Below are 7315 nucleotides of genomic sequence, written 5' to 3'. Positions count from 1 at the left end.
TTCTCCTCTGGTATGTTAAGTGTGTGAAGTTTGGGTTTTCCACATCTGCTTTTGAGTCTGGATCTGCACTGAGGGTAATTACTTAGTTGTCTATTTATTCCAGGGTATTGCAGTTTCATGTTCAGAGGTTTAATGCTTAGTTAAATGAAGGGATGAGTATGCCTTTTCTGACATGTTTACCAAAATATGCTTTGACCTACAATCATCAGGTGGAAGTATATGGAGACTTTCATGGAAAAGATCCATGGATCTGTTCCTATAATTGAGTTTTTGGAATGGAGACTGTGATCAAATTGAAAAGATCAAAATTTTCTGGGATTTGTCAGACCTTAACTATGTGCATATTTATCATCCCTACATGTTTTTGGAAGTGATTGCCACATCAGTTGATAAGCTGTAACCATTGGTTCGATTGCCAGCTTCTGTACTTTCCCTACTCTTTTGGCTAGTATATTGTTGGAGGGCATTTTTCTACCTGCTGCTGCTCTCTGTAAGTTATGTGAGGCCCTTTTCTTCAGCCTTTGATTTTTGTAACTGTCCAGCTTTTAGATTTGACTCCTATTTCTCACAGCTATGACTAATCGATCCTAATCATTTTAATTGTTTTTTATGTCTAGTGAGGGCCTTGAGGTGTTAAGTTGTATATATGTATATATAAAAGCTTTAAAATGTGCTAGATAATGGCATTTTATTTATTGTGCATTTTTAGTTTCTCAGGATTTATCCTGAGTTACATTGATGGAGTAAATATTAAAATTGATCCATATTGCTTCTTCTGGACTCTTTTTTTTGGAGGCAAGGTGACTTCTGTGAGCTATGTTTTATCAGATTTATCATATTTCTATGTCATAAACAACCTGCTGGAGGACATTGGGGTGGGCTGGTGTGTGGACTTCCCCCAATACTTTTATCTCTCATTATTTGTATGATGGAGCAGTATCTTTCTCTAAGGGTTTTCAACTCTCCCAATAGCTGTATTAAACATATTTGCTAGCTTATAAAAAGGAATGAATATATTCATTACTAATCTCATCTTTTTCTTTCTTTTTGAGGGTCTCTTATCTCTTTTCTGAATCCAAATCTGTGGCAAGTGTTTCCCATTGAGGTGTGCTTTTATCAAACTAAATCTGAATTGGTAACCACTAACAATATACATTATCTATATTGCAACAAGCTCTGTAGAAATGAGGTGTTCCTTAAGACCACTTATAGGCACACTTGGTGGTATTACCACATCATACTTGACTGCTACTTATGAACTATCATGATTAAACCATAAGGGGATCATGCCTGAACCCTACTATTCAGTGGATTGCATAAAATGTGGTCAGTTACTTTAAAAATAAATTCGGGGAACTTGATTTCCCCTATTGCTCTGTTTTTCTAGAGTCTTCAAGATGCATTATCCTTCCATATTCTACTAGTAGAGCAAGGGAGACTTACAACTTATGGCTTCCAGTTACTGGGTTGGTGAACAGGGGTTGTTCAGTTTCTTCTAGAGGGCATGGGAACTCTGGATGTTTTATTCCACAGGAGAATACCAGCATACCCAAGAGCCTACTCCTAAAAAGTGTTCAGATCTGGTGCTCAGTAATTCAGTATGGTTGAGTATGACCCTTTTTTTTGCCGATATGTATTCAGTACATTGTTTATGGAAGAGGAGTCTACTGTATTACTATAATTTCAAATGTAAAATGAACCCTTTTGGGACCTTAGTTGAGCACAGTTTCTTGCACAACCTCCCCATAATTCTAGGGGCAGGTGAAATTTTGCTTCCCACATGGTTGGGAAGTGAAAATGAGTTCATAATTCCAGATGAGCTCCATTTCCTCAGGTTGAGTAAAGCGTAGAGGATTCTGTCATTCTGAGTTTGTGGTATTGTCTTTTGTACTTTTCAGGTGGAAAAGAGGGCTCATCCCTGTTGGTATGCTTACCTTTTCATTGTATTCCATTACCTAGGAATGCATCAATCTATAGCTACAGGTTGTGATCCATTCAGAATTATTGTAATCCAAATGCCTTAGCCACCACTGTGGAATTTAGGACCATTGTCCCTATAATCCCAACTCAAGCAATGGAACCTTGGCTATCTGGTTGGGGTCTTACCAGCGGTGATGATTAATCACATTAAATGTGCCTGAAATGCATGATTTAGGTTCTCGTTGAAGAACATGCTTGTTCTGGTCATAGTGTGGTTCCTCATCTAGGGTGTTAATCTTGCATTGACACACCCATCATCTAGGCAGCTGAATTTCTTATAAATTATTCCCTCACTCATCTCTCCATCTTATAATTGTGGGATTCTAGCTATTAGGTGAGGGAGGTAAGTTTTTGTTGGAAGTTACCAATTTCTTAAATTGAAAATATTTCCAATAATAATTACTTCCACTCTCATCCTTTCTGTTGACTAAGAGCTGGTATTAAAGACTTTGGATTTTATCAGTCTGAAAAAGTGACAATACTAACTGAAGGAGGTACTTATATACAGTACAAAAGTCATGAGATATATTGTCTAGGGCATTTAAGTGGGGAATAAAAGACTAAAGCAGATGAGAAAAAAAAATTGGACAAATGCTGACATGGGCAGATTAAAAGAAACCATGGCAGTTGAATTACCAGCTGTAGAGTGAGAGGAGGTGTTAGTGAACATACATTTTCTCTTTAAGAAAATATTAACTACCACACTTTGGATTGTCCAATATTTATATTATATGGGCAGACAGAAATTTCTAATAAAAGAACCATTGATGCCATGAATATTTAACAAGATTAATTTCTAGTATAGGTGCTTATAACAATAAAGCTTAATGGTATCAACTTCTTACCTATAAACCTTTGGTAGGAACTAAAATGAGCAAAGTTACAAAATTAAACTGAATTTTCATCATTAATTGTGACAACTGAAATACTGACACTTTTTTGACAGTTCACATTTAGGTCCTAGGTTAACATTAGACAGACACAACCAATGGAGTCTTATGAAATATGGAATATACTGTGAGAAAATCCATGAAGTTTTTAGAGCAGAGTTAGTGTAAAGCCATAACAGATCAAATGGAAAGTTTAGGCAGGTTTGGAAGCTGGAATCATTGAGCTTTCAAAGTTAGCCTGCTGTACACCATTTGTAATTGTGAAGAAGAGGGGATGGCTCAAGCTGCTTTTGCATAGATTTCTGGAAGCTGAGCCTTATGACAAAGTGTAACTCTGAACTTGTGGGCAACCTGGAGGCTATCATGGTGAAACTAGACAGAACAAAATTATTTTCAGAGATAAATATCAGCAAAGGTTATTTATAGATTCTGATGGAGACAGTCTAAGGAGAGTATTACCCTTGTGACACCAGATAGATGTTTCCTATTTAAGAGGATGCAATTTAGGTTAGGTAACTCAGCAGAAACAGTCAGCCACATAATGAAGATGTTGCACAAAACCACAAACATATGGTATTACATGAAAGATGTTCTGGCCATAAAGCCAGATGGGAAGACTACCTGAATAAACTTAGGTATTCAAACAAGTTATGGCAACAGGTCTGACCATCAAACCATCTTAGTGCTACATCTGCTATTCTGTACTGGACTTCATTGGACTCGATGTTGGTATCTCGCAGATTGTTATGGAAGAAAAGAAGTGAACCTGGGGCTAGAGAGATACTACAAGAAATTCATCCCAAGTTACACTGACGTTACTGCACCAATAAAGGCCTATTCCACTAGATAAAGTGAAGAACAGCCACAGCAGATGATATTTTAGAACTTAAAGAATGTGCTAGAATGTTTGTCAGTCCTCAAAATGCCAGACTTCAACAAAAATTGATCATTCTGAGTATTGGGTTGGTTATTTCATAATCATCACAAAATATTTTTCAGATGTACATAATTATTTTGGCTTCATTAAGTGCATAGCCTAGCCCCAAGGAAACTACTATTTTTACCTCTAAGAAATAAAGTTAAATTAACTTTCCTCTATGTCACAAAAGTGTCAATTAAAAACAAAACACCAGATAATTACTCAGAGGAAAACAGAGCTTGTAAGAGAACTTAGGTTGCTGAAGAGGTGAAAGAAGCAGCCAAGTGTGGTTATAAGAAAATATAAATTTATAAAATTTAATATTCTAATAATCTTGCTAAACTGTTAAAGTATCTTGAAAATGAAACATTCAGGATGGCTTCTCACTGCTTTAGACCAGAGGCCTATTGTACAGTATGCTGAAAAGAAAGGTGTGCAACTGACCACTGAAAACAGAGTTTAATCCTGGCAGAAGGTCAGTTGCTAAACCGTAACTCTTTCTGGGAGTTGTTGAGGGGTATGTCCGAGTACAAATTACAACTGACCGATGTAGCATCTATTAAACAGTAGTACATTTTGATGAAAGATGACACTAAAATGGTAACATGTTACATTAGTTAATGAGGAAGTTATTACTCTTCACTGGAGACACAGCTATGAGCATCTACCAAAAAAAGATCGAACATGTCTTTCTTGTAGCTTCCACCATTTCTCTCACACACCTGAAATTCTGCTGTGCACTAAAAACGTTAGGTTCATCTGTTTTTTACCACAACACTAACGGTGTTGTTTACATTTCAGCTGTAACTGATGATACTCTTTTGCGGTGATTATCTAAGTGAATTTACACAAGCATTTGATGGACCTAAGGAATATGGGTATTTATGTAACGATGGAATGTCCAGTTGTAAAATTAAAAATTACTCTAAATTTTATGAACAGTGAGAAATTAGTTTTCTTCAGTAAAGAGTAGAAACTGATTTTTGCATCTTCTCACTATGTTATTGTAGTAACATATGAATTGAAAATATGCTGAGATATGAAAACTCGTTAACAAACGAGTAAAAAATACTGTTCAGTTTACACTAGAAAAAAAGTTTAATTTCATTACCCTGCAGTTATTAAATTATTTTACTTGAAAGACTGGTCATTTGTATATGAAACAAATCATGTTGTATATATTATCTTTATAGTTTAAGATTTACAGCATCCTTAGTTCCCAGCTCAACTGGAAGTGCTAAAACTGAATTTATAAGCCTTGTGTAATAAAATTGTTATAATTTATCTGACTCCAGAAAACATTGTATGGTCTTATAGTGAATTTATAAGTTTTCTACTAACTTAATGCAAAGTATGTGTAACATCCATATCATAGAAGACTTAAGTTAAAAATTGTGATTTAAAACTCAAAATGCCAAATGTTTTTATAGTTGGTGATCTTATCTGCGAAAGTGGAGAAAATAAGGGAGTGCCCCAACTTATTACATGTGGAATTTGAATTTATCCATGTTTCATACTGTATAGAATCTATTTGATTGGGGTAGATAAATGTGAAACATTAAGCTTCCTATACCTTTTTGTTCAGAAACATGAAATTTCAGCTGAATGTTTTAATGAATCAGTTCTTGCTGGCGTGTCAAATACTTAAGAAGCCTATCAAAATGCAAGTCGGCAATTATTTAGATATCTAATCAATGATTTAAAGCTGCAAACTTTAGAAGATTAACTTGTAATCTATGTGCACAAGTGATATGTTCATACATCATGAGGACTTTGGCCGAGATAGATAATGAAGAATTTTATCTGAAGGACAGACCATAAGTTATAACACAACTAGCATTCAAATGTTTATTCACCAGTTATACAGATGTTTTTCTTTAGATTACCATTTTTAGTTTAGTTCCTTTCAGATGCAGATGGTCACCAATGTAATTGAGTGATTAGACTTTATCATCTCCCCTGAGAGATGAGAACATTGAGTGTATGTATTTATGGAATTTGATTAGTATGCTAAAAAAAAAAAAAAAAGCTTTAAAGCTTTGTTTAGCAAGGTAATTGAGAAAATTGAACTGTTGAGAAGTCTTTCCCAAATTCCCTGTTATAATTTGGAATCGGTTGTCACAGTGTTAATCAGCTTCATAAATCAATCGTACTTTGTCCAATTCATAATAAAAATAAATCACTGTAGTGCTAAAGTTAATGTTTTATACAAATGAGTTGTAAATGGTTTTGTAAGTGTCTGTGAATAAAATGTGTTCATATGTACTTGTTTTGTCAATTATCCATCATAAACACCTACAGTCAACTATGATACAAAGAGTTGCACAGAGCATTACCTAAAGCTATTCCCAAGTTCAAGATGCGATTGCCACAGATTATAATTATTTCATAACTTGTATTTGTAAATGTGCTTTAAATATTTTAAAGGGTAATGTTCTCATGACAGACACTTGTATGAAACAAGTCATTATTGAGAGAATTGACTGATAAAAACGTGATAGAAAAGAAACTTCTTAATATAGAAAGGAGCGGCCTGGCATGGCCAGGTGGTTAAAATACTCGACTTGTAATCCGAGGGTCGCACCAAATGCTCTTTCAGCCGTGGGTCGTTATAATTTTATGGTCAATCCCACTATACGTTGGTAAAATAGTAGTCTAATAGTTGACGGTGGGTTGTGATGACCAGTTGCCTTCCCTCTAGTCTTAAACTGCTAAATTAGGGACAGGTAATGCAGATAGTCATCATGTAGCTTTGCGCGAAATTCATACCAAACAGGATAGTTTTACCATTATTCAAAGTGGCTTCAATACTTTGTTATTATCATAACACTACCTGCAAATTTTATGGCCAAAATATTAAATCAGTAGTAATAATGACATCAGGTCTTTCAAGCATGTCATGGAACTTATTAAAATGGAATCTTCAACTCACGAAAGTTTGGATATCATTTACAGCGTATGTCAAATGTAAAAAGGAAATAGAAAAACGTATTAAAGTTAATACATCCAAGTGGAGGTGTAATATGCAATTAGTGAGGTAAAATAGTTATTAATGGAAGATCTGTACCAAACAGTAGCAATAAATATGATCATTTATGTGTTATGGAAACAAAAGAACTTTCACCCTATCTAAGGGAAAAATTTTCTAAACAATTATGTATGAATAGTCCACAAGAAATTGTTGGAGATAAAGGTAGATTTTACTGCTAAAAATAAACTGAGTTCATTTTTAAGTAAACATGTATTATATAATCATTGGTTTCTTGCAATTAATGTATAATGTGGATAAAACTACAATCTGTATTGCATATCCTGCTAGTTATGGTGGTGTACATCCTTTATATAGGTTAGTAAAAGCTTTAAGTAAACTTTTCACTCTAAATCAGGTCAAAAACTGGTTAAAGCGAAAAGATTTATATACACTACATTACCTGTAAGATATATATCTTATACAAATAGTGATTGTTTCTTCTATTGATGAACATTAGCACACTTGTTTAATAGATCTAACAAAGTTCACGTTAAC

This window comes from Tachypleus tridentatus, chromosome 6 (assembly GCF_004210375.1).
Source record: "Tachypleus tridentatus isolate NWPU-2018 chromosome 6, ASM421037v1, whole genome shotgun sequence".
Classification (NCBI taxonomy): Eukaryota; Metazoa; Arthropoda; class Merostomata; order Xiphosura; family Limulidae; genus Tachypleus; species Tachypleus tridentatus.
The sequence above is the reverse complement of the archived record's forward strand: the minus strand, read 5'-3'. Positions refer to the sequence as shown.